Source organism: Ceratotherium simum, chromosome 15 (assembly GCF_057802395.1).
Source record: "Ceratotherium simum simum isolate JZ-2026a chromosome 15, ASM5780239v1, whole genome shotgun sequence".
In the NCBI taxonomy this organism is placed as follows: domain Eukaryota; kingdom Metazoa; phylum Chordata; class Mammalia; order Perissodactyla; family Rhinocerotidae; genus Ceratotherium; species Ceratotherium simum.
Genome location: NC_141914.1, coordinates 44,865,095 through 44,891,678, shown reverse-complemented (window position 1 = coordinate 44,891,678; position 26,584 = coordinate 44,865,095). Strand labels below are relative to the sequence as shown.

General features: G+C 40.8%; 1 long non-coding RNA gene across 1 annotated transcript; it reads right to left on the bottom strand.

Moving 5' to 3' along the window:
• Window positions 1–868: 868 nt before the first annotated feature.
• On the bottom strand, window positions 869–17,460 carry LOC147915197 (uncharacterized). Its single transcript, XR_015554498.1, has 4 exons — window positions 16,924–17,460; window positions 13,482–13,755; window positions 9,355–9,390; window positions 869–5,656 (listed from the first exon to the last, which is right to left on the bottom strand). It is a non-coding gene; the product is annotated as an uncharacterized LOC147915197 (long non-coding RNA).
• Window positions 17,461–26,584: the final 9,124 nt, after the last annotated feature.

Below are 26,584 nucleotides of genomic sequence, written 5' to 3'. Positions count from 1 at the left end.
GGATTGGTTCCAAGACGGTGACAACAGAAGCTGCGGTCCTCTTTAAGCCTAGCCTTGAAAGTCGCACAATGTTACTTCTGCCACTACCGGTCAAAGTCAGTCATAAGGCCAGCCCAAATTCGAGGTGTGGAAGAGACAGACTCCACCTCTTGATGCAAAGAGCAGCAAAGTCACATTGCAAAGAGATGTGAGGAATTGTTGCAGCAATTTTTGTAAACAACTTACCACATCTCCCTACTGTGTCATAATTCATTCATCCTTACATATAAAGAAAAAGTTTTTGAATGCCTCCTAGGTGCTAAAAATTGTTCTAGCCACTGGAGAACAGCAGCGGACAAGATCGACATAATGCTTACCCTTGTCAAGGTCACAGCTAGCAGCGAAGACAGGCATTGGACAGTGATGACGTGTGCTGTGAGTGCTACAAAGAAGTACCTGGTCATGATGGATTGTAATTAGTCTTTGGGTGGTGAACATGACGTAATCTATACAGAAATAGAAGTATAATGACGTAACCTGAAATTTATATAATGTTATAAACAAATGTTACCACAATAAAAAAAAAAAAAAAGTACCTGGTGGGATGGAAGAACAGTATAGGCTGACCTAACCTAGAGGGGCAGGTAGTAGGATGGAGCTGGGGTCAAAGAAGGGAGGACTATTATTTCCTGTGTGTGACTATCACAGCTTTCCACTTCCTGTATCAGCGTGGTTCCTAGTGCCTCATTTTACTATGTCTGTGCTGCACATGTAGTTCTTTCTCCCTGGCCAAATAATTGTATGGTTACAGAGTGAAAATAGGAGAAAACTTGGGAAATATTCCTTTCAAAGAAATTCTAGGATAGTTCTAGAAAAAAGGAGAAATAACTGTTGTGAAACAATAATACTTTTTTTATCACGTCAAAATCTTCTCTTAATTTGAGGAATTTATTATTAATTAAGAAAGCTAAGTTTTTCAAGTACATAATTCTCCCTTTGATCTACAGGCCTCCAGGCTGTGAGTTCCCAGATGCCTGGAGCGGTTTTAACTAAAATGTTTTCCTAGCAAAAGCATTTTTTGTGGCACAAAATGAAACCACAGTTGTGGTGCATTTTGTCAGAAGATCCAAATTGATAAGCTGAGATGCCAAGGTTTGAAAACCTGGTGTGCTGGAGATAGGTGATTTATTAATCTATATATAGCACACTGAGAAGAAGATTTAGGGGTTTTGATGGCTGTTCAAAGAGTGTTTGAGATGAAGAATCCTGTGGGTGAAGAGATGGAAAAGAAGTGCACGTTGGAGATTTGTCATACAGCTACGGGAAGGCTCTCTACCAAAGTGTTATTTTCTTCCCAGCAGGTTTTTTGGAAATGTGCTTCTTGTGTTAAGTTCAAAGTGTCCCGTGATAGGTCTGTGAGGTAGACACTCCTGGGGGTGTGGTGTACGCTGTCAAAGAAAATAGCAAATAGCAGCAGGGTCCCTCAACAAGAAGTGTGGTCAGAGTTCAGAGAGCTGTGAATGTTGTTCAAGATTATTTAACTGATGAGTCAACAGATATTTTTGAATCCCTGTTAGGTACTAGACACTATGTCAGGTTCCAGGGATATAATGTTGAATAAGACAGACATGTTCCCTGCCCTTACAGAGACTATAGTCTGTTGAGGAAGATGGACGGTAATTGGGCAATTCCAATGCTGAAAAGAACTGTGATAGGAAATACAGAAAACTGCGGAAACAGTAATGGAGTACCTAACTTAAACTCAGAGACTTCCTGAGAGAAGAGACAGCTAAGCTCAGGACTGAAGGATGTGCGGTGGTTCATCAAGAGAAGAAGAGGACTTCTGGTTAAAGATGGCAAAATTCCCTAAAATGGAAGTAAGAGAGAATTTTTTAAATAAAAGACACAAACATGTAAGCCTACAAGGGCAAAAAGAATGGGAAAGAAAACACCAACAAGAAATTTTGGAATTTGGAAAGCAGATTGACAAATGGAAAACGACTTAGCTGAATGGAGAAAACTGACTCTCAACCAGCAGAGGGAAAAAACCAAAAGCAACACCTTTAATGCTGCTGGACCTCTCAAAGGCTCTTGAATCCATGCTATCTGGACCTCAGGAAGCAGGAGTGAAGATGGCGTTAAAAGAAGTGCGTTGATTGAAACGCTGCCAAGAGGAGATTTGATCCCCTCCTCTACTCTGCTCAGCCTGGCACCTACCTGGCAAGATGCTAAAGCTTTTTCCTTTGGAGAGGGTAAAACAAGTTTCTAGACTAAAGACCCATGTCACTGCTGAAGGCAAAGACATCTTACTGGAAACAAGTCTCACCTTGAATGTTGAGAGTCCCAGCTCTCTTGAACCACTTAGCATCCTAAACACAATCTTACACTCTCTGTGACTGAAAGGTTCTTTTCCAAAAAATCTTGACAACTGAAAAGATAAAGGCAGTATATCACTGGGAGTTCCCTAATGGCATGACAAGGTCACCCTACAGTGAAGATCACAGTCAACAAGCATTGCCCACCTCCCCTGTGCACACAGAACTTCCAAATAGGTTTTCTGTGCTCTACTCTTAAATGTGAACAGTCAAGGATTACTGGACATTGCAGGAAATCATATAAAATGGAAAGAAGATATCCATTCTAAAGCAAACTGGAAGAAAGAAAGGTTGAAACAGAGAAGGAATCAAGCCCACCAAAAATTTCTTAACATCCTCAGCAAAATAAGAGAAGATAAGAAATAATAGATGACACCATCCTTTCATTTGCTCAGTAAGCCACAAACTTTGGAGTCATCCTTGACTCCTCCCTGTCTCATACACGCCCATATCCAATCTGTCAGCAAACCCTATGGCTCTGCCTTCAAAACCTGTACAGAATTGACCACTTCTTACCTAGTTCACTACCCCGTCCTCGCCCAAAGGAGACCCACTTCTCACGTGGATTATTGCATAATGGTTCTCCTTGCTTCCATTGTAGTCCTAATACACAGCAGCCAGAGTGATCCTTTTAAAACATAAATTAGATCACATCACTCCTTCAACTAAAACCCATATCAGCTTCTGCTTTCAGTCAGAGGAAAAGCCAAAGTGCCTTCAGGAGCTTAAGGACCCCAAACAATCTGGACCCACCCAAACCATCCTGCCCCACCCAGCCCACCCCCCCCACCCCACCCCACCCCACCCCAGGACCATTACCTCTGACTCCCCTCGTGCTGACTTCTTTAGTTCTCCTCCACCACACCAGGCACACACTGCCTCAGGGACATGGCTTTAGCTCTTCCCCCTGCCCGGAACACTGTTCCCCCAGATCGCCCTTGGATAATGCCTTCATCCCCTTCAAGTCTTTGCTCAAATGTCACTTCCTCTATGAGACTTAGACTGCGGCACTCCCCCACACTTCTGATTGCCTTCACTCCTCTATATTTTTTCTTTTTTCCATAGCATATACTACATTCTAACCTATATTTATGGTTCATGATCCATCACGCTCCACTAGAATGTAAGTTCTTCAAGAGTGGGGATTTTTATTTTGCCGAATGATGTATTCTAAGCATCTGAACATTGCATGGCAAATAGTAGGCTGCATTAATTTGCTAGGGCTGCCATAACAAAGTCCCATAAACTGGGTGGCTTAAACATCAGGACTAGTTAACAAAGCACATTCAAGAGTATGAAATAAGTTCAGTCTGACAGACGCATGGAATACAGGGCTGGGACTATTAATGGTGAGAGATGAGATAATGGAGTTGAGCATAAAACAAAACATGCAGAGCTTTGTGAACCATGAAAAAAGGGTTTGACCTTATCTTAAAAGCAATGGAGAAGCTTAGAGGGGGTTGGAAATATGATCAGATTTGCCTCTAAACCATCACTAAAACTATGAGCATGAGAGTATGTCTGGGTACAAACAGGCTGCAGTAAACCCAAGGACGGGTCTCCCTCAGGCCCCATGACTCTGTAAGCCAGCCTTTACTCAATAAACCATTGCCTCTGAACTCCTGTCCTCACCAAGCAGGGTCCCTGAACACCACATCTAGCCAGGTGCCTGGTAACCACAAGCGCAGCTGGTCTGGGCTTTAGGCTAAAAAGTATGGGGCCAAAGGATGTCCAAAGGCCCAGCACCCCAGAGTGAGGCTGGAGTCGTGAATCAAAACAGACATTCCAAATCGAGCCGTGAGTCTAAAGAGGGCAGAGACAGAGAGGCACAGACCAAGTGTGAGTCAAAGGCGGGTAACCAGAGGCAAGGCAAGCAGGGTCAGAGGAGTTGATAGGAAGCAACCTGAAGAGACACGATGAATCACTGAAATGCAGGGAAAAGGTCCTTTTCCTGGGGTGCTGTAAGAGTTGTCTATTGCCATGTCACAAATCACCCTGAAAGTTTATGGCTTAAAATAACAATGATTTCACTTGCTCATGCTTCTGTGGAGTAGTAACTTGGCATGGGCTCAGTTGGGCAGCTCTTCTGTTGGTTTTGCCTGAGGCCAGTCCTGCAGCTGCAGCCATCTGGCAGCTGAGTGGCGCTGGGTGGTCTAAGACAGCCTCACTCATGTGCCTGGTGGCTGGTGCTGGCCACTGGCACGTTGGTCTGGGGGACTCAGCTGGGTGGGTCTATCTCTGCTTTACACAATCTCTCATCTTCTTGTTGGTTAGACCACGTTTCACCTTATGGCAACTGCAGGGCAGCATTCCAAGAGAGTGAGAACTGAAGCTTCAAGGTCTATCTTTGGAACTGCCACAACAAGATGTTCCCCACATTCTGCTGGTCAGAGTGAGTCCCAAGGGCAGCCCAGACTCAAGGGGCAGGGAAGAGACTTCACCTCTCAGTGGGAGGAGCATCCAAGTCACATTGGAAAGAGGCGTGCACACAGGGAGAGGAGAAGTTCTTGGACTCAGCTTTGTAAACAGTATATACCAGGTGCCTACAGGTGGCCAGGTCAGTCCAGAGGTTTCTGGGAGTCCATGGAGGTGAAAACGGCAAAGTACTGCAACTGCTCGTTTCTCAATAAACTGAACAGCAACAGGACACCTTTGCTTTCCAAAAGGCGTTCAAGTAGTCGAAACCCATAAATGTCATGTCTTATTGAGTGCCATCAGTTATTTGGAAAACAACTTCATCCTCAGGTGCTTTTAACAGAGATTTGAATTGTAAATAAAAATTGGGGGGAAGTAGATATTACAGACAAATGGTGAATTTCTGTTTTCATATATTTCATAACTGAGTATTTATTTCAAATTATCTTCAATTCACTCATCTATTTAATACCTTTACCTCAAAAATTCCACCTCTAAACTGTATGACAAGTGCCTTCTAACCAACATGTATAGTTACACCAGTCATTCTGATAGGAATAGAGACAGAGGGTCATCTTTCCCTAACTTTTAGGTGTCTCACTCTGGGTGTATTTAGAGCTGAAAATAGCTACCCTCCTGACTCTCCACCTCAGGTAGGGGCCAAGCTCCACACAGCCTCTGGCCAGCCAGCATCCTCTATTTCCAAGGCTTTTGGAGAAGTCTCTTCTGGGATATCAATAGTCTGAGTCAGTTTGAAACATTCATCATAGAAAAAACACAGAGCAAACCGTATGTTTGCCTATCACCTGTTGTTAGAAGGTTGCTTCTTTTTCCATTGGCTCCCTTCTCCTTAGTATTTGCTTTGTGGAATTCAATTCCTCCTTACACTGAAAAAGTACATAAAGATCTGAGGAAAGGTGATGTATGAAATTCAGAGATAATAAGTAAAAAGAATGCTTTTTTTTAAAAGCCAAAAATAAATTTGGTAGTCAGTTTCATACTTGTTCAAGATTATATTATCCATTTGTTAAATTCATATATGCCAATCACTTATTCTTCAATAAATATTTATTGATCAGTTTTACCGTTTGATGCCTCAGGGCTACAAGGAAAATATGACCTTCTCTGGTCTCAAGGAATCACAATCAAGAGGTGGAGACATTTGTAGAGTACTGAGTGGGTAACCAAATTATTGAAAAGGGGCTTCTTTCACTGGGTTTTAACCTCTTCACATGAAAAACTCAAGAGTAGAGAGTCAAATCAACTCATAGGATTATGTGTACGTATCCATAGCATGCCTGGCTTAAAAGGAAAATAAATATTTAGCCAAATTTTTAAATCATTAGGGCAAACTAGTTTCATCTAAACACAGCCTTGGTGAGCAAGAGTCAAGTTCTGTTTTCTGGTTCCGTTATTTTCAAATCAAGTCAACAAACATATATGGAGCATTTGCTGGATGCAGTAGAGGAAACCTCTACTAAGGGAGATAAACACATGTCCCTTCTAAAAGCATTCGATCTAGCAGAAGATGGACTGCTACACAGCTGTGCCCAAAATTCACTACAGTATCCAAATCAATGAACCAATAGTCTGTACTCTTCTAAAGCCAGTTATATGATGTGAGTAAAGGAAATAAAGCAACTTTTGCATAAAATTAATGAAAGAAAAGCAAGTTGAAATATCCTCTAGGGTAGAAATGTTATGAGAACAAGACAAATCCAATACATAAAAATTTTTTAAGTGGCAAAGAAAAAAAATGTGCCCCACTGGAAAATAACAAAGACTTTGGGAAACATTGTTTTGAAATAAGCCCCTGTAAGGTTTAGGCTAAAATAAATAAGAAGCTCTGAGTTAAATATGTCCCAGTGTCCATATTTTCATGCCTTTAGTAAACTGCTTACAATATTCTTAAAATACTGAGAATTGGAAAGAAACCACCAAAATCTGGGAAAACATGCCAAGATGTTTTTACAAGCCATAAAACTCTCTAATGTACCTAGCTTTGTTTTCTCACTAAAACGTACTAGGCAGGAGATGAGAGGAATTATAGAAATCTTTTTAAAGCATCTAGAATATAATGGCATCATGACTAATATGCTTAAGGCTTTTATGAAGGAAAAAAATCACATTAGACAAAACTGAGAGATGTTTTTGATAGAATGCCAGAATTAACAAATGGAACACAGTAGGTGTTGATTTTATGTCATTATAAGTTAAACCTTTTATTTTGCCATCAAGGAATGAAAAATAAATATCAAACCAGCCTGACCTGTTCTCCTGACTTAATAGCTTAATTTCCAGAAATGCCAGTGAAAAACAGCACAAATGTTTGCCTAGGCCAATTCCTCTTTATTATAGTTCCTCCATTTTCCCTTTTTCACAGAGAACACATCATCTGACAGAGCTTAATTAAGTTTATATTTTATGGCACAAACCACATTGCCTTACAAGAGAAAGCTTGTTAGCAGCAAGTGAGGAGGATGTGTCTAGAACCCAGTCTGTAAAAAGGCGTGCCAAGACCGCCACAGTAGTCCATGGATCCTAGCGCAACAATGAGGGCTCTATCTCTCACACGTATTAAGATAATGGACATTGTACACTAAGCCAGGGCAGTGAGGGAAATATCCTGCGTCCATGTTGAGAAAGGAATAGTGTCTCTGGGAGATCATCTTTAGCCCTAAGGACACTTTTCTTTCACCACCTAGGTTTGTAGTTTCTACATTCTTTCTTTTCCTACAATGAGAAACGGTGTCAGAAGGATTCTCCCCAGCCCCCCTTAAAAGTGTTGAAGGCACCATGCCTTATGAAATTCCCTTAAGGTAAAAAGGTACTGACATGTATAACAGTCTATTCTGTCAGAGGAGTGGATGTGTCAGAGCCTGGGGAATCAAGTTGCTCTAACAACTTGCTTGCTAATGTTTTTGAGGAGATTGGCTTGACCCCAGCCAAGTGACCCATTCCCTGTCAAAGCTAAGTGAAATATGAATGTTTAAAAGAAGATCTACATCAGGTATATAATTCAAATGGAAATAAAAGCAGGAGGTATTGTTGTGACTGTTCTGAGAAAGCAAAAATAGAAGTATGAATGTTTCTGTTAGGATAGGGTCAACTGCATACAAAAACAAAAGCAAAATAAGATGCTTAAGAAAACTAGAAGTTTATGACACTCTCACATAAAAGAAGACCAGATGTAGACAGTGCAGGTTTGATATGAAAACATCATAGTGACATCAGAAATGCAGGTTCATGTCTCTGCTCCACTAACTCAGTAAATGACTTCCATTTTCAAGGCCACCTCATAGTCCAAGACGGCTGGTAGAGCTCCAGCCATTACAAATGCATTCCTGGAGAAAAGGCAAAAAGGCCTTTTTCCCACTCAAGTTAGACCCCCCCTAGTCTTCCCAGAAGTCTCTTATAACACTTCCGCTCACACCTCATTGGCTATAACTCAGTTACATGGCAATACCTAGCTGCAAGGAAGGCTGGGAAAAAATCTTCTAGAGTTTCCTTGCCCTCCATGATGTAAATTAGGATTCACTTAAAAGGAAAAGGGTGGGAATTGATGTTTGGGTAAACAATTAGCTTTCCCTGACTCATTGGATTTTTTTTTTCCTTGTTTATAAAACTTAACATGTGACTATGTAGTGACAGAAAGCAGATCAGGGGTTGCCTGGAGACAGGGAATAGGTGCAGGAGGGGGAACTACAAAGGGACCCAAGGCATCTTGCAGGAGTGATGGATATGTTCACAATCTCTTGACTGTGGTGATGTTTTCACAGTCTTACACATGTCAAGTTGTGTGCATAAATATGCACAATGTACTGTGCTATAGACTGAATGTCTGTGTCCTCCTAAAAATTCACCTGTTGAAACCTAATCCCCAGTGTGATGGTATGAGGAGGTGGGGCCTTTGGGAGGTGATTAGGTCATGAGGGCGGAGCTAGTGGGATTAGTGTCTTCGTAAAAGAAACCCCAGAGAGCTCCCTGGCCCCCTTCTGCCACGTGAGGACACAGCAAGAAGATGGCCATTCACCAGACAGCAAATCTGCTGGAGCCTTGATCTTAGACTTCCAGCCTCCAGAACTGTGAGAAATAAAATCTTTGCTGTTTGTTATCCACCTAGTATATGGTATTTTTGTTATAGCAGCCCCAACAGACTAAAAAAACACTGTGTGCCTATTATACCTCATTAAAGCTGTTAAAAATGTAAAGTGAAAAACTAAAAAAAAAGTGAAAATAACAAATGAGAATACACACACACTTTTCAGGAACTCATGTCCTAGTGCTGATTAAAAGAATAGTTAGTCCTTCTTCATTGTGGAGTTGCCTTTTAAAATACCTCTCCTGGGCCGGCCCTGTGGCTTGGTGGTTAAGTGCACGCGCTGCGATGCTGGTGGCCCGGGTTCGGATCCCGGGTGCGCATCGAGGCACCACTTCTCCGTTCATCCTGAGGCCGAGTCCCACATACAGCAACTAGAAGGATGTGCAGCTATGACACACAACTATCCACTGGGGCTTTGGGGGGAAAAATAAAATAAATAAAATCTTAAAAAAATAATAAAAATAAAAAAAAATAATAAAATACCTCTCCTGAGAGGCTGAGAAGTTCTTCTTGTAAGACCTGTGGACAGAGAGATGATAAGGATGGTATTAGATAATCTACTGCACAGACTCATAAGTAAAGATGGCCAGTGGGCAACAGAAGGTGTCTTTCATTCACCAATTTTTAGAAAGCCAAACTCTTCACTTGCAGTGGAAACTGGTTAAATTTATTATCTTTGATTATCCTTTTTGATAGTTGAGGAGGCTTAGGTAAGAAAACTTATTTCTTTCGCAGAGTGAGTAGCAGTGAAGAGTCAAGATTTCAAAGGTAGCTGTATGTCCCACGAGGGGGGGTGGGAGGATATATGCAAGCTATTCACCCATAATCGCAGCCCCTATCCCACCCTTCTATACTCTGCTCTGTGACGATGAGGCTGGGACTCTGCAAACCACAGATCCCAGGTTCCACCTGGATTCTGCACTGACAGAAAATTAGAAAGTGAGATGAGGGGAGGGGAAGGTACCCTCTTCCCTCTTCCAGTGTGGCCCGGGTCCCTTCAACAACAGTGAGCAGGTACAGCTCCAGCCTCCGGCATCTATCAGCACCCTCAGGACCAGCCACACTAGTATCCCTTGCCCACTGGCCACATTCCTCCTCAGCATACCAGACACCTTCTGGGCCACGTCCCTCCTCAGAAATCCAAATGCCAGCTGGGGACACCTCAGAGATCTGAGCACCAGCTACACAGCACCCCCTCATTGGAGTGGGGGTGGGGAACTCCCAATCGCCTGAGAGTTCAAAGACCAGTGCGTGGGCCCCTCTGTAAGCTCCAGGTTCTGGTAACACCACCAGTTCTCTTTTATTCCTCTGCTCTCAGGACTCATAGCTTCTTCCCGAAGTCCCCAATCTAGGGATTACTCCATCATCCCCTTTTGCTCTTTCCAACTTCCGATACCTATATAACAGATTCCCTGTATTTAATCCCGTCTTTTTAAAATACCTACCTCGGCTCTCTTTTTCTGACTAGACTTTGACAGGTAAAGGGGATTCATTTCTCAACAGGCCACAGCTCCTCCATATCTAGAAAAATGAGCTTAAAGGACTCATCTGTCATCCGTATCAGAGTCAACTAATAATTTATCAATCCTGTCAGCCTGGGTTTCCAGAAGAAAAGGAGTATACTTGGTAGCCGGGTCACCAGACCAGCTCCAACACAAAAGTTCAGGCAAGTGGCTGCCTGGAAAGCACCCAACTGACAACAGAGGACCTGGATTCTGACCCGTAGCTAGGTCTCTGGCTTCCCGACTCATCAGGGACAAGTCTCCCAGCCTCTCTGATCTTGAGTTTACTCATTTGCAAAATGAGAGCGCTCAGCTAGATTATCTTTAACTACCTCTCGTTTTTATTTTGTATGTTATAAATCCCTTTCCATCTCAATTTCCTCATCTGAAAAATCATAAAATCTGAAAAATCAAAAAATAATAAAAACAAGTGGTAACTACTCCTCTGAGAAGATTGTTTTAAGGATACCGCTTAATAGTTTGAGAACAATTAATCAATTTCAATACATTTCTTGAGTATTCTGCCAAGCTGAAGACACAGACATGAATATGACACATTTCCTGCCTTCAAAGAATTTACAATTTAGCAAGGTAGACAGAAATATAACAAAAATCATAATGCTGTGTGAAATATGCAAAAAGAAGGAAGTAATAAACTGGATGGGAAGGGCAGTCTGGAATATGGCTTTCCAGAGGAGGTGATGTCTGAGTTGGGTTGTGAAGGGGGAACAGGAGTTTGCGAGGCAGATAAAAGAGGAAGGGCATTCCTGGCAGAAATAACATTGCAAAGACAGAGGAGTGAAAGCTCACAATGTTTTCAGAGAATTTAAACCATTCAACACTGTGGAAGTTTAAAGTTTGTTAAAGTAGTGGAGAGGATGAGGACTTAGGTTGGCCATGCCATTCGAAGATGTTGGACCACATATTGTGGCACCTGGGGGCCACTGTGGAGTTTTTAGAAGAGGACTGGACATGGTTCCATTCTAGAAAAGGTGATTCTGGCAGCAACATGGAGAATCAATTAGAGTCTGGCAACCCAGCCAAGAGGCTACAGTAGTCACCCAGGCCATGGATGATGAAGGCTGGAACTAAGGCAGTTGCCACGGGAAAAGACAGAGTTGAGAAAATGTTGTTAAATCCAATGAATATTCTCTAGTCCTTAACCGACTTGACCACGCAGCAGTATTTAACACTAATGAGCACATCCTCCTCCCTTTTAAAACTCTTTTTCTTTTTCTTTTTTCCTAATGGTCTTCCGACGCGCCAGTCCCTCTCACTCCCTGTGGTCTTTTTTCTCCTTGCCCAGCCCTTAAATTTGATATTTCTCAGGGTTCTATCTTTGGCCATCTTCCCCTCCCACAATATGAACTCCCCCTGTTTATCACATTTACTCTCTACACTTTAATCTGAATACTGATGACACCCAAATCCCTGATCTGATCCTCAAATTCATATGGCTGGGAGCCTAGTGGACACCAGTGAGCTCCGAGAGGACAGGATCAATGGTTGACTCACACAAAAAGTGAGTCTATCCATGTGTGTGTACGGATGAGTGTGTGTGTGTGTGCGCACGCGTGTGTGTGTGTGTGTAGGAAGAGCATACCACTGTCTGGAAAGGATTCATACCAGTTTGCTGGGGTTATTTTTATGGGAGGGGTGAACTTCCTCTTTTTATTTTGTATGCGTGTATTTGTTTGAATTTTCTACAGTGAGCATGAATTGCTTTATAATTTTTAAAAATATAAAGAAATATTAAGGAATTCCACACCCTTTTCTCTTTTCTAATTGCTACTGATCTTCATCATTTCTTCCATGGCAATTGTAACATCCTCCTAATTTATTTCTTTGCCTTCAATCCCTTCCTTCCTCAACTCTGCCCTCCAAATCGCCACTAGGCTTACTATCATATTGCCCTCCTTAAAAACCATACAGGAGTAAATTCACTCCTCAGAATGACTCCTAATGCCCTTCACAAGCTGGCCCCAGCCTTGACCCCCAGATTTATTTCCTACCGCACTTCTGCACCCTCATCCCGTCACACTGAATGCACCACTCTGCATACACATTGTTCCCCTTCCCAAATTCATACCGTTGTCCTCACCCTGCTTATGCCTCAAATACCTTTCCCCACTTGCCTTCCCCAGAAAGTCTCCTGATAAACCTTGAAGATCTACCTCATTATTATTCCCCTGACTCTTTCAAGCAGAGTTGTCACCTCAACACATTAGGTGAACCTCCGTTTCAGCATTTTTACAGTGAATTGGAATGCATCTATGTTCCCATTTTTCACAAGACTGTTAGCTCCACAAGAGTCACAATCCTGCCTCAGCATGTCCTTGTCACCCCAATGCCTGGCCCATCACCTGCCTTATAGTAGATGTTCAATAAATGTTTATGAAATGAATGAGATAGATGAGTAAACGCACTTGGGAAATTTGTGACAAGTTCTTTTGGTTTCCTTCCACCTCTCCTCTCTTTACCCCCATATTCCACTTCCAGGCATCCACTCTGCTGAGCACCACCCCAGCACTGCCATCAGATGTGTACTCAAGGCCCCTGGGCCTCACAGTGCCCCACCCAGCAAGATGCTCTCCTCCCTGTGGACGCCTTCGCCAAGACATTTGAAGGTTCCACCCTTAGACAACTTGCCTTCGACAACTGCTCACCAAGTAAGCTTCTGTTTCCTTATCCAAAAACCAAAGGCGGTAAGCAAAATGAGCCCCATGGGGTTCTTGGGAGGACTAAATGGGATGGTACATGTAAAGCACCTAGAACAGTATTTGGGTCCCTGCAGGAAATTCCACTATTCTTCATTTGTCCCAGTATTGTTCTCCTCTTAATAGATTCTTAAACAAGAAAGACTCTGTCATTTTTAAGATGGCTATTTAATGAAGGTATCAGAAGACACAGTAGAGGCAGTAATGGCAAAAGATTAGAAGAGAGAATCCTGTCTGGTTCCCTTAGGTCATTTCGCAAACAGCCACCTACTTTGTCTCCTTCAACAACTCCACCTTCTGGTCCTTCCTACTGCACTTCCTCAAGTTCACCCCGTCCTCCTCCACCTGTAATGCTCTTTCTGCCCATCTTCTCTGCCTAGCTAAATCTTACCCATCCTTCAATGCTCCAGTTAAGGGTCATCTCCTCTGTAGAGTCAGCTCCGATACTCCAAGAAAGAATTAGGTCACTTCCTTCTCTGTGTTTGCACAGAACTTCATGCCCACCTCTCCACTGGCCTGTATCACGTTATGCTCAAGGCTCCATTTCTGGGTCTGCGTCCCCACACTAGAAAGAAGAGAGCTGTCTCAAAAGTGTCAAGGTCTTTCTTCTCCACGATGCTTAAGAGATTCGGCTTCAGAAGATGACCCAGCACCTATATCCAAAGCTACAAAGTAAGTAAAGAAAAAATTAATTATAACTGACATAGAGAATTTTAAATCTGGAAGTCATTAGTTGAGTTGGAACAAGAAAGAGGCCCTTATTAAATCGTTTCAGGGCACAGAGTGGTGAGAGATACTGTTATCACTGGATGATGTGGGGGGAATTCCTGGCTCTTCTCTCTGTATTGGAATTTAATTTCTACCTTAAATAAATCTCACTCTCAATGGGAGTTTTGACAGTACCAGGGCCATTAATGAGAAAGAAAACCCTGGAAACCTAATTACCAGCTGGAAAGACATCCAGAGACAGCTATGTGAGGAAAAGGTGTGAAATCTGACTGGTGTGTCATTCTGGGGTTGTGCTGCGTGTAGGTGTTTGTAACTAATGCAATTATTTTCCTCTAGGGCTATCTCAAAGAGACACTTCAAAGGATGCCATTTAAAGTGACCACATGGTAGATTAAAGGAAAGCAAGTAAATTTTATACAGACATCATCGGAAAGAGAACCAGGCATGCTGACAAAGGAGACTGCTCCTTCAAGAAAGGTTGTGCCTATTCACCCACGGGTAGCCTCTAAATTGAAAGGTGCGGGTAGCCAGTAAGTACTTTCAGAGAAGAGAGTGGGAGGACCCCTGTGACAAAAATGGTTCAGATTCCATTACATTTTATTTGTCACTCAAAATAAAGACTTTAACTAGCAAAAGCAAGCTTTTCACCAGATGATGGTGACTTTGTTGGGTATATATTTGTTTCTATGCCATGTTTTATTGTTTTATGTTTTATTGCTGTGTTTTATTCATTCTGTCCTTTGAGTGTCCTGAATTCAGTATCCCTATATGTGCACAGAACCTTTAACAGCAGACCCTATTGTCTGATTATCAAATTGCCTCAGAAATACTCAAGGAATTTCAGAAACATGTGACAGTCTACCTTTCTGCAGGATAATTTGATCATTCAAATCAATGGTCTTTAAAATGTACCTGCCTTTGAGCCAGAAATTCACCTCCTGGGAATTTACACTAGGAAAGTTATTAAATATGTGTGCAAATATGTGTATATAAGAATGATCATTGTAGTGACAAGTTAGAACTCTTTAAATATCTGATCATTATAAATACCTAAAAAAAAATTATGATCTATTCACATAATGAAATACTATAGCATCTAAAATTGTGTGATAGAAATATATTTATTGACACAGAGAGGTGTTTATAGTATGGCAAACAGGAAAAAAGGTTGCAAAACAATATAAATAGAATTATTTCATTTTTTGTGAGAAAAATAATACTGCAGTTTTTTTTTTTATTTTATCTAATGAGGTCAGTGGATTGGTCAGTTAAAAGAAAAATAAAGTGACAAAACATAAATAATATGATATGTAGAGAGCTTAAACATTTTGTTTAATAAATGTGCACTTCTCTATCATTCATTTGATAAAGGGCCAAGATTACTTTTTTTTTTTTGGCTGTGGGTCCACTTTTTATAGTTCTGCATCATCTGTCTTTATATACTACACTGTCAAATATTTCCAGTTTCAATTTCTTTAATTGGTGAGAAAACATAAAGACACTTGTAAAGCAATCTAAGTCCAAAATCCTTCCATATTTTTATTTTTCTCCAACTCTGATGGTTGTCTTGCCCACACCTAATTTATTAGCAAAAATATAGCAAGTTGCCTTTTGAAAATTTTTTCCATACCACTGAAGTTAATTTTCATAGAAATGACTCTCTTTTCAAAATCATATTTCATCAGTTTGTATAAATGAAATAACACAACCACTATAAACAAATTTGGGGAAAAAATACAACTGACTCTTGATCAGTAGACAAAACTGGTGGGAAGGTAAATGCATTCTTGAAAGTAGCTTACTAGCCACATCAGACAAAGTTTTTACTGAACAAACAGAAAGCATTGTTTACTCCAGCTTGTCGGCCAACATCAGACAAAGGTGGAAATGCTCTTCTCCCGCTTGTCTGCATGGCTGGCTCAGTAGCAACCTTTCAGTGTCAGCCTGTGTCACCTCCCTAGGAAGCCTTCCATGACTATCCTAACTATTATTCTTGCTCTTCATCACATCACCTTGCTTTATCTCCATAAAAATCATCATCAACTGTAACTTTTATTTATTTTTTGATCACTCATCTATTGTCTATCTTCACCAATTAGAATTTAAACTTCTCCATCTGATTTCTACTAGCACCTAGCACAATGCTTGACATATAGTTGTCATTTGACATTTATTGAGCATTTGTCTGTATGTATGAGTGCTTATAGTTTAGGTGATCTAATGGTTTCAGCGGGAAAAAATACGATCTCTCATCAGAGGAATACATATCCCTAACACCCACAATGTAGTCTTACACTGATATTTGGATGGCAGTATACATCTACATTTAGGATGTAGCCTTAATCTGTTCCTTTCCCCAAGTCAAAATTTTTGTATTCACCTATTTATTAATGACCATCCTCATTGTAAACAAATATCAAAATGAATATCATTTGTGGCTGAACAATTCACAGGCGATTATAAACCTCCTGAGTGAGGTGAAGTAAGGTCTAAGAAATAGTCTCTTGAGGACTCTTATGGATGTTGTCTCTTAAAAGAGAGCTGTCTAAAATGAAAGACAGAAATATTTATATAAAAAGTTGTACTAAAGTAAAGAGCCAGGAGAAGTCAAGATGGCGGCGTAGGCAGACTCTGAACTCACCTCCTCCCGCGGACACAGCCAATTTACAACTACTCGTGGAAAAATTACCCCTGAGACAGAACTGAAAACTGGATAAGAGGAACTCCTGCAACAACGGACAATCCTAACTGAGGTGGAAGAGGCAGAAACTCCCTTCTGGAGAGAAAAACGCCGCCTTCACAAGCCGCAGCACATCACGGCCGCCGGGAGCAGCTCACAGATACTCAGCCCTCCCTGGAGGCGCGGGGCCCTGAGCCGAGAGCGCCCCCGCCGTGGGCATTTTGTGGACCCAGCACAATCGAGACGAGTGGCAGAATATCTGACTGTGCCTGCTACTAAAACACTGGGGAGTACCCCCAGAAAACCCGGTTCACAAAGAAACTAAAACTGGCTCTTAAAGGGCCCACGCGCAAACTCACCCGTTTCAGAAAGCACCCTAAAATCACCAGAAAGGTGCACAGTGCTTTGGTGACAAGAGACTCACCTAATAGGCCCTGAGTGCATCTCGGTGAGAGGTGAGACATCTCCAGGGACTGGGACATTGGCAATGGCCATTGTTGTGGCCTAGTGTGGGCGTGCTGACACAGACTCCATTGGAGTTCTCCCTGAGGCCTGCTAGCCCAGGGTCTGCCCCACCCGCTAGAGCACCGATTTAATCCAGCTGAGCCAGGGCAGGCAGCCCACCCTAGAGACTGGCCCCACCCAACAACAAGCCCTCAGGCAACTTGTGGGCCTGCAAAGATTGGTGACTGGATTCTCTGCAGCCTGGCAACTGAGCCCACTTCAGTGGGGCAGGGCATGCACAAGGAGCGGGTGGAGAGTGTGGGGTGGTGGCGGAGTGTATGGGGTTCCCGCCGTGGAGAGACTGGGTCCGCTTCGTGAGGTCGGGGCGCGCACACGGGGCAGGACTGTGTTGACTGTGTATTTGGACCTCTGGGTGGCAGGGCTTGTCAGCTGCAGAAGACTTGTGCTTCTCAAAGACCCACATAGGGGGTTTGCCCCACCTTCCAAAGCCTGAAACAATTTCGTGCTCCCGAGCCTGAGGCCAGACCCACCCAGCTGCAATCCTCAGAGAATTGACAAGAGACCTAAAGGCTGGAGGCTTATAGCAATTGTAAGGCCCTGAACCTAACATCCTGCCACGCTGGGGGCATACTCACTTAAAAGAAATACTGCAACACAAATGTGGTATTAGAACTTGCAGCCAACTGTGCTGGGGCTCCCCACACCTAATAAATAGAATGAAGGGCCTACAACAACTAGAAGCAGCTGAGCATTACAACAGCTGGCCAGGAGCATAACTCTGCCTCCCTGGGCGCCTACAGGGAGAGCAAACAGGCCACAACAGAAGGACACACGTAGCCCACATAGGGGTCACCCATGGAACATTGAGAACTGAGGGAAGCAAACTGGAAGCCTCCTAAGGCATCACTTACATGAGGTCACCTATCCAAGAGCAGGAGACGTAGCTGATCTACCTAATACGTAGTCACAAGCACAGGGAAAGAGGCAAAATGAGGAGGCAAAGGAATACATTCCAAGTAAGGGAACAGGACAAAACCCCAGAAAAGGAACTAAGTGAAACAGAAATGAGCAACCTACCTGACAGAGAGTTCAAACTAAGAGTGTTAAGGATGCTCACTGATGTGGGGAGAAGAATAGATGAACTCAGGGAGAATGTCAACAAAGAAATGGAAGATATAAAAAAGAACCAATCAGAAATGAAGAATACAATACTGGAAATGAGAAATTCACTAGAGGGACTCAAAAGCAGAGTAGAGGATACAGAAGAACGGATCTGTGAGCTGGAAGAAAGACTAGAGGAAATTACCCAAGCTGAACAGGTAAAAGAAAAAAGAATTAAAAAGAGTGAAGATAGTCTAAGGGACCTCTGGGACAACATCAAGCTCACTAACATCCGTGTTATAGGTGTCCCGGAAGGAGAAGAACGAGACGAAGGGGCAGAGAATCTATTTCAAGAAATAATAGATGAAAACTTCCCTAACCTAAGGAAGGAAACAGACATCCAGGTACAGGAAGAACAGAGAGACCCAAACAAGATAAACCCAAAGAGGCCCACACCAAGACACATCATAATCAAAATGTCCAGAATTAAAGATAAAGAGAGAATCCTAAAAGCCTCAAGAGAAAGTCAAGTCACATAAAAAGGAAACCCCATAAGGCTATCAGCTGACTTCACAGCAGAAACCTTACAGGCGAGAAGAGAATGGCATGATATATTTAAAGTGCTAAAAGTTAAAAACTTACAGCCAAGAATACTCTACCCAGCAAGGTTATCATTCAAAATGGAAGGAGTGATCAAAAATTTCCCAGACAAGCAAAAATTAAAGGAGTTTGTCACCAAGAAACCAGTGCTACAAGAAATGTTAAAGGGACTGATTTAAGGGGAAAAGAGAAGACCACAAGTAGGAAAAATTATCTATTTCCATGAGAAGAAGGTAATGGATACAAATGCACAAAAAAGAGGTTAGATATGATATCAAAAACATAAAAGGAGGGAGGAGGGGAGTTAAAGAGTAGAACTTTCAGACAGAGGTCAAACTAAAGAGACCATCAGTTCTGTATAGAAGAAGAGAGGAACAGAGAAGGACTACTAAAACACTGAGAAAAAAAAAAGTTAAAAAATGGCAGTACATACTTATCAATAGCTACTTTAAACGTCAATGGACTAAATGCTCCAATTAAAAGGCATAGGGTGGCTGATTGGATAAAACAACAAGACCCATATATATGCTGCATACAAGAGACACATTTAAGACCTAAAGACACTCACAAACTGAAAGTGAAGGGATGGAAAAAGATACTCCATGCAAATGGCAATGAAAGGAAAGCTGGGGTAGCAGTACTCATATCAGACAAAATAGACTTTAAAACAAAAACTGTAAAAAGAGACAAAGAAGGGCATTACATAATGATCAAGGGAACAATCCAACAAGAGGATATAACACTTGTAAATATCTACGCACCCAATGTAGATGCACCTAAATATATAAAGCAATTATTAACAGACATAAAAAGAGAAATAGACAGTAACACAATAATAGTAGGGGACTTGAACACTCCACGTACACCAAAGGATAGATCATCCAAACAGAAGATCAATAAGGAAACACTGGCCTTAAATGATACACTGGAACAGATGGACCTAGTAGATATATACAGAGCATTCCATCCAAAAACCAAAGAATACATGTTCTTTTCAAATGCACATGGAACATTCTCCAGGATTGATCACATATTAGGCCACAAAACAAGTCTCCATAAATTTAAGAAGATTGAAATAATACTAAGCATCTTTTCTGACCACAACGGTATGAAACTAGAAATCAACTATAGGAAGAAAATCAGAAAAGCCACAAATACGTGGAGATTAAACAAAATGCTACTGAACAACGACTGGGTCAACAAAGAAATCAAAGAAGAAATCAAAAAATACCTGGAGACAAATGAAAATGAAAATACGACATGCCAGAATTTATGGGATACAGCAAAAGCGGTTCTAAGAGGAAAGTTTGTAGCAATACAGGCCTATCTCAACAAACCAGAAAAATCTCAAATAAACAATCTAACAAGGCACCTAAAGGAACTGGAAAAAGAAGAACAAACAAAGCCCAAACTCAGTAGAAGAAGGGAAATAATAAAAATCAGAGCAGAAATAAACGAAATAGAGACCAAAAAAACAATAGAAAAAATTAATAAAACCAAGAGCTGGTTCTTTGAAAAGATCAACAAAATTGACAAACCTTTAGCTAGACGAACCAAGAAAAAAAGAGAGAAGGCACAAATAAGTAAAATCAGAAATGAAAGAGGAGAAATTACAACAGACACCTCAGAAATACAAAAGATTATAAGAGAATACTATGAAAAGCTATATGCCAACAAATTTGACAATCTGGAAGAAATGGATAAATTCTTAGAATCATACAACCTTCCAAAACTGGATCAAGAAGAAGTAGAGAATTAGAATAGACCAATCAGCAGTGAGGAGATTGAAACAGTAATCAAAAACCTCCCCAAAAATAAAAGTTCAGGACCAGACGGCTTCCCTGGTGAATTCTACCAAACATTCAAAGAAGACTTAATACTTATCCTTCTCAAACTCTTCCAAAAAATTGAGGGGTGGGGGAAGCTCCCTAACTCATTCTATGAAGCCGACATTACCCTGATACCAAAAGCAGACAAGGACAACACAAAAAAAGAAAACTACAGGCCAATATCACTGATGAACATCGAAGCAAAAATCCTCAATAAAATACTAGCAAATCGCATACAACAATATGTTAAAAAGATTATACACCATGATCAAGTGGGATTTATTCCAGGTATGCAGGGATGGTTTAACATTTGCAAATCAATCAACGTGATACACCACATTAATAAAATGAAGAATTAATAAAAATCACATGATCATCTCAATAGATGCAGAGAAAGCATTTGACAAGATACAGCATTCATTTATGATAAAAACTCTGAATAAAATGGGTATAGAAGGAAAGTACCGCAACATAATAAAGACCATATATGAGAAACTCACAGCTAATATCATCCTCAATGGTGAAAAACTGAAAGCTATCCCTCTAAGAACAGGAACCAGACAAGGATGCCCACTGTCACCACTCCTATTTAACATAGTACTGGAAGTCCTAGCCAGAGCAATCAGGCAAGAGAAAGAAATAAAAGGGATCCAAATTGGAAAGGAAGAAGTGAAACTGTCACTATTTGCAGATGACATGATTTTATATATAGAAAACCCTAAAGAATCCACCAGAAAACTTTTAGAAGTTTTCGTAATGATTATGGTAAAGTTGCGGGATACAAAATCAACATCCAAAAGTCAGTTGCATTTCTATACACTAACAACGAAGTAGCAGAAAGAGAAATTAAGAATACCATCCCATTTACAATTGCAACAAAAAGAATAAAATACCTAGGAATAAACTTAACCAAAGAGGTGAAAGATCTGTACACCGAAAACTATAAAACATTTCTGAAAGAAATTGAAGAAGACACAAAGAAATGGAAAGATATTCCATGCTCTTGGATTGGAAGAATTAACATAGTTAAGATGTCCATATTCCTAAAGCAATCTATAGATTCAATGCAATCCCTATCAAAGTTCCAACAACATTTTTCACAGAAATAGAACAAAGAATCCTAAAATTTATTTGGAACAACAAAAGACCCCAAATAATTAAAGGAATCCTGAGAAAAAAGAACAAAGCTGGAGGTATCACACTCCCTGATTTCAAAATATACTACTAAGCTATAGTAACCAAAACAGCATGGTACTGGCACAAAAACAGGCACACAGATCAATGGAATAGAATCGAAAGCCCAGAAATAAACCCACACATCTATGGACAGCTAATCTTTGACAAAGGAGCCAAGAATATACAATGGAGAAAAGAAAGTCTCTTCAACAAATGGTGTCTGGAAAACTGGACAGCCACATGCAAAAAAATGAAAGTAGACCCTTACCTTACACCATACAGAAAAATTAACTCCAAATGGATTAAAGACTTGAATGTAAGACCTGAAACTATGAAACTTCTAGAAGAAAACATAGGCAGTACTCTCTTCGACATCGGTCTTAGCAACATATTTTCAAGCACCATGTCTGACCGGGCAAGAAAAACAATAGAAAAAATAAACAAATGGGACTACATCAAACTAAAAAGCTTCTGCACAGCAAAGGAAACCATCAACAAAACAAAAAGACAATCTAACAATTGGGAGAAGATATTTGCAAACTATACATCTGATAAGGGCTTAATCTCCAAAATATACAAAGAACTGATGCATCTCAACAACAAAAAACTAACAACCCAATCAAAAAATGGGCAAAAGACCTGAACAGACTTTCTCCAGAGAAGATATACAGATGGCCAACAGGCACATGAAAAGATGTTCAAAATCATTAACTATCAGGGAAATGCAAATCAAAACTACAATGAGATATCACCTCATGCCCATCAGAATGGCTATAATTAACAAGACAGGAAACAACATGTGTTGGAGAGGATGTGGAGAGAAGGGAACTCTCATACACTGCTAGTGAGAGTGCAAACTGGTGCAGCCACTATGGAAAACAGTATGGAAATTCCTCAAAAAATCAAGGATAGAACTACCATATGATCCAGCTATTCCACTGCTGGGTATTTATCCAAAGAACTTGAAAACACCAATGTGTAAAGATACATGCACCCCTGTGTTCATTGCAGCATTATTCACAATAGCCAAGACTTGGAAGCAACCTAAGTGCCCATCAAGAGACGAATGGATAAAGAAGCTGTGTTATATATACACAATGGAATACTACTCAGCCATAAGAAACGATGAAATCCAGCCATTTGTGACAACATGGATGGACATTGAGGGTATTATGCAAAGCGAAATAAGTCAGAGTGAGAAGGTCAGATACCATATGATTTCCTTCATTAAGTAATAGATAACAACAACAATAAACAAACACATAGAGACAGAGATTAGATTGGTGGTTACCAGAGGGGAAGGGGGGAGGGAGGAGGGCGAAAGGGATAATTCAGCACATGTGTGTGGGATAGGTTGTAATTAGTATTTGGGTGGTGAACGTGATGTAATCTATGCAGAAAGAGAAGCATAATGATGTACACCTGAAATTTATACAATGTTATAAACCAATGTTACTGCAATAAACAAAAAAAATTTTTAAAATAAATAAATAAATAAAGAGCCAGGAGTTGAACCCAGAGGGAAACTAGCCTGGTAGATTCCAGGAGGTCAGAGGAGGAAAATCTTTTAGTTAACTAGCAGTGCTAGTTGAGTTTTTTGAAGCCCTTGAGTTAGGGTGTCAATGCCCGTGGTGATATTGTCCATAGTCATGGTTTCCTCTCATATCAGGGCAGACATGACCCAACACTTTCTCAGGATTCTTTAGTAGCTCAGACAGTGGCCGTCCAGGGAAAAATCCAGCCCTCACATGGTCTGCTGGGATGGTGAGTCCTTTGAGGTTTATATCAAGTTGTCTGGTTTCAAATAGCAGGACTTCTTCAGATTACAGGGGAAAGGTTCAGCTGGAAGGCCACATAGTGTTCTGACAGGGACTTGGGTTATCAGGTTTTAGTTCTCTGTGATGCTGAGTCAGACGGATGGGAGAGGGGAAAATTGGAAAAGTCAGTTTGGAGAATTGTAGCCAGATATTGATGGAAAATGAAAGAACTGAAAATGTGGTAATGACTGACAATTTGAGAGGGCAATGGAATCAAGTCCAAATGTCTTTTCAACGAGATGAGGTGGAGATGAGTCAAGTAATCTCTACCAGACAAGACAGAATTTGCACATCCATCAGTTACTCACATTTATGAAGAGGTACAAAATAGCTCTAAGACAATGAAAAGATCTAGGTTCTGAAAACTTGAAGGGTATGCTATAGAAAACGTAGTTTTCCATTGAAGCACAATACTTCTGCCTAGAGTCATCCCCTTTTGATCAAAAATAATCTCAAAGAAAGATTATTCTTGATCACAAAATAAGATTGGTCTAATTAGATTGGCTTGATTATTTACATAGGTGCAGCAAGAATGGTAATTTACCACATAGGCCTTTTGAAGCTTGCTGAAGGTTTTCATAGAGAATCTCTTGGATTTTTAAAAGCCTCTCAAGGCGAGCAACGCAAGCCAAGAATTCACCATCAAATTTCACCTATAATACGTATAATACGGGTATATTTACATTTATATTTATATAAATATATAAATTTCTTTTATACTTAAACATATAATAAACATATATTTTATAACAAAATATACGTTTCCAAAATATGCTAAGTTTCCTGGGCCTGCCAGGAAGTAATCTTCCTTACTCACTTGGAAGGCTGGGAACACTAGACCCCAGTTACCAGGCCAGTTTTCCCAAGAAGGCTTTTAAGCATTGGCTCCATAAAGTCAACCTTAGTTTCTTAAATATGTCTAGTCATATCTAACTAAATGAGCATCATTCTCAAATATGATATTCCAGACAAGAACTTCATTGCATAACCAATGTTTCCAGTTGTATCTTGTTAACAAGGAGGAAAAATTCTTATTGACTGTATTGCCATGAAAATAAGAATACACGATAAAAGTTTCCAAATTCTAAAGGGCTCAGGCAGGGAGAATAAGCTATCATTTTTAATGTTTCATTTCTATTTACAAAAGCATAGTTTACTAAGTTGTTGTGACTTTTAGATAGCTTAGGAGGAAAGAAAAAGATGTTCTTTATATATCCAGGAAATAGAACATTAAAACATCAGCAATATTCCAAACAAAATCCACAATCACACCCCCCATCAGTTCATTTGGTCATATGTAATTCATTCCTGTTCCACTCAATCTTGGGTTAGCAGCCTCATGAAGCCATATGCTTCTCGACTAGAGGCCTCAGTGCACTGAGATCTTCTCAAAGTCATTTAAACGATGCCATCAGAAGCCCGTGCCCAAAAGTAACTGCCTTTATCTTCTTCCATGGAGGCTTCTTTATTGAAGATGAAGTACTCTGGCCTGTAGCTGATTGCAAGTGCTTTCAGGGAGGCATCAGAGTAAAACAAAAACTATCTGTAGGTGACAAAAGACTCAAAATGGCCATGGCTAATTCATTACTTATAATTTTCAAAAGTGCGCGATCTAATGAGACTTCATTACAAGAATAAAGCACGTGACAAGGAAATTTGGTTATTTCTGTGGCATGCAAAAAAGGTTTAATGAAATCAATCCAAAAAAGGTTTTAGGCAAATATCTATAAACCTAATGACTAACTCAGTTTTCAAAGAAGAGTGGATATTACATCTACTTTATAAAAATAGATTAACATAATCTTTACAGAGAAAAAAATCTTCAGGTACATAATAATTCTGAAACATATTATACTATGAATATAACAAGCACATAGATAGACTATACCAAGGACTATCAAGCAAAGAGATTCAAGAAGTCTCAAGTAGGTCGTGAACATCTTTACATTAATAAAACTCCATGGGTAAGTGAGGTGAATCTCCAGTTGGAACCCACTGGCCTAGAAGATGCTAGATTCAAATTAAAGAAGTAAAGTTGCAACCAAGTTAACATTTAAAAAATAACTGAAATTATGGCTGATAACACTATACTGTTGTTGTCTATTATCAAACAAAGCAGCCCAGGACTCTGATAAATAGAAGCAGCATGGACAGTGAGGGCGTTGACAATTCTCTGGGAACTTCTCCAGCAGCACACAATTCCTGAAATATTTGTTAATAACGTTTCACGCAGACACATTTAACCTAGAGAAGGCTAAGTATCTCTTCTGATTTGACCTCTCTTGCCATGCAACTCATCAATATTAACATATCAAATAAACCTAATTATTCCTTGCACCCCTTTTTATTCACAAGGTGAAAGACCAGGTTCTTTGTGATTTTTCTAGGGGCCCTCTGTAAATCTCAAAGATAGTTTTACATGCAAAAGATATCATTTAGGATTCAATTTGGGGAAGGCAAGAATCTGACTCACCACTGAGTCCCCTGATCACCAGGCAGAAACTGAGCACAACGGGCTTTGAGAGGCCTCATTGCCTGGTGGAAAATCCAAGACCCAGCACCAAACTGTGCGAGACAATTTGCACAGGCCAGCTAAGGAGATGATTTTATTCAGGCTATCGCCAGAGGAGAAGATTCATTAGTGAGGTATGTCTCAAAGAAAAGGAAAGGAGTCTGAGGTTAAAAGAGACAGATAAACAAGAGAGCCATCTGCCAGCCTTAGGGGAGTCATGAGGAAGGATGGGATGGGTTTTACCTCAGAACAGACAAGGACAAGATGGTCCTCGGCAGTGACAGGAACTGCCTGCTTGATGCACCTTTAGTCAGGCTCCTCTGAGCCCCCTCCTCAAGGAGGCCTCATCCTTGGCCTGCTGACTCATTTAACAAGAACCCTGCCAAGCCAGTTTAGCAAGAATCTCCCCACCTTGATAACTAACCAAGTTCCTCTCTGCAGTTTTCCATCCACTGACTTTCTCCCCCTGCCTGTTGGCTATCAATCCCCAGCTGCCCCTGTTATATTTGGAGATGAGTTCAGTTTCTCTCCCCGGTTGCACTAGTCTTGACCCCTATTGCAATAGTCTTGAATAAAGTCTTCCTT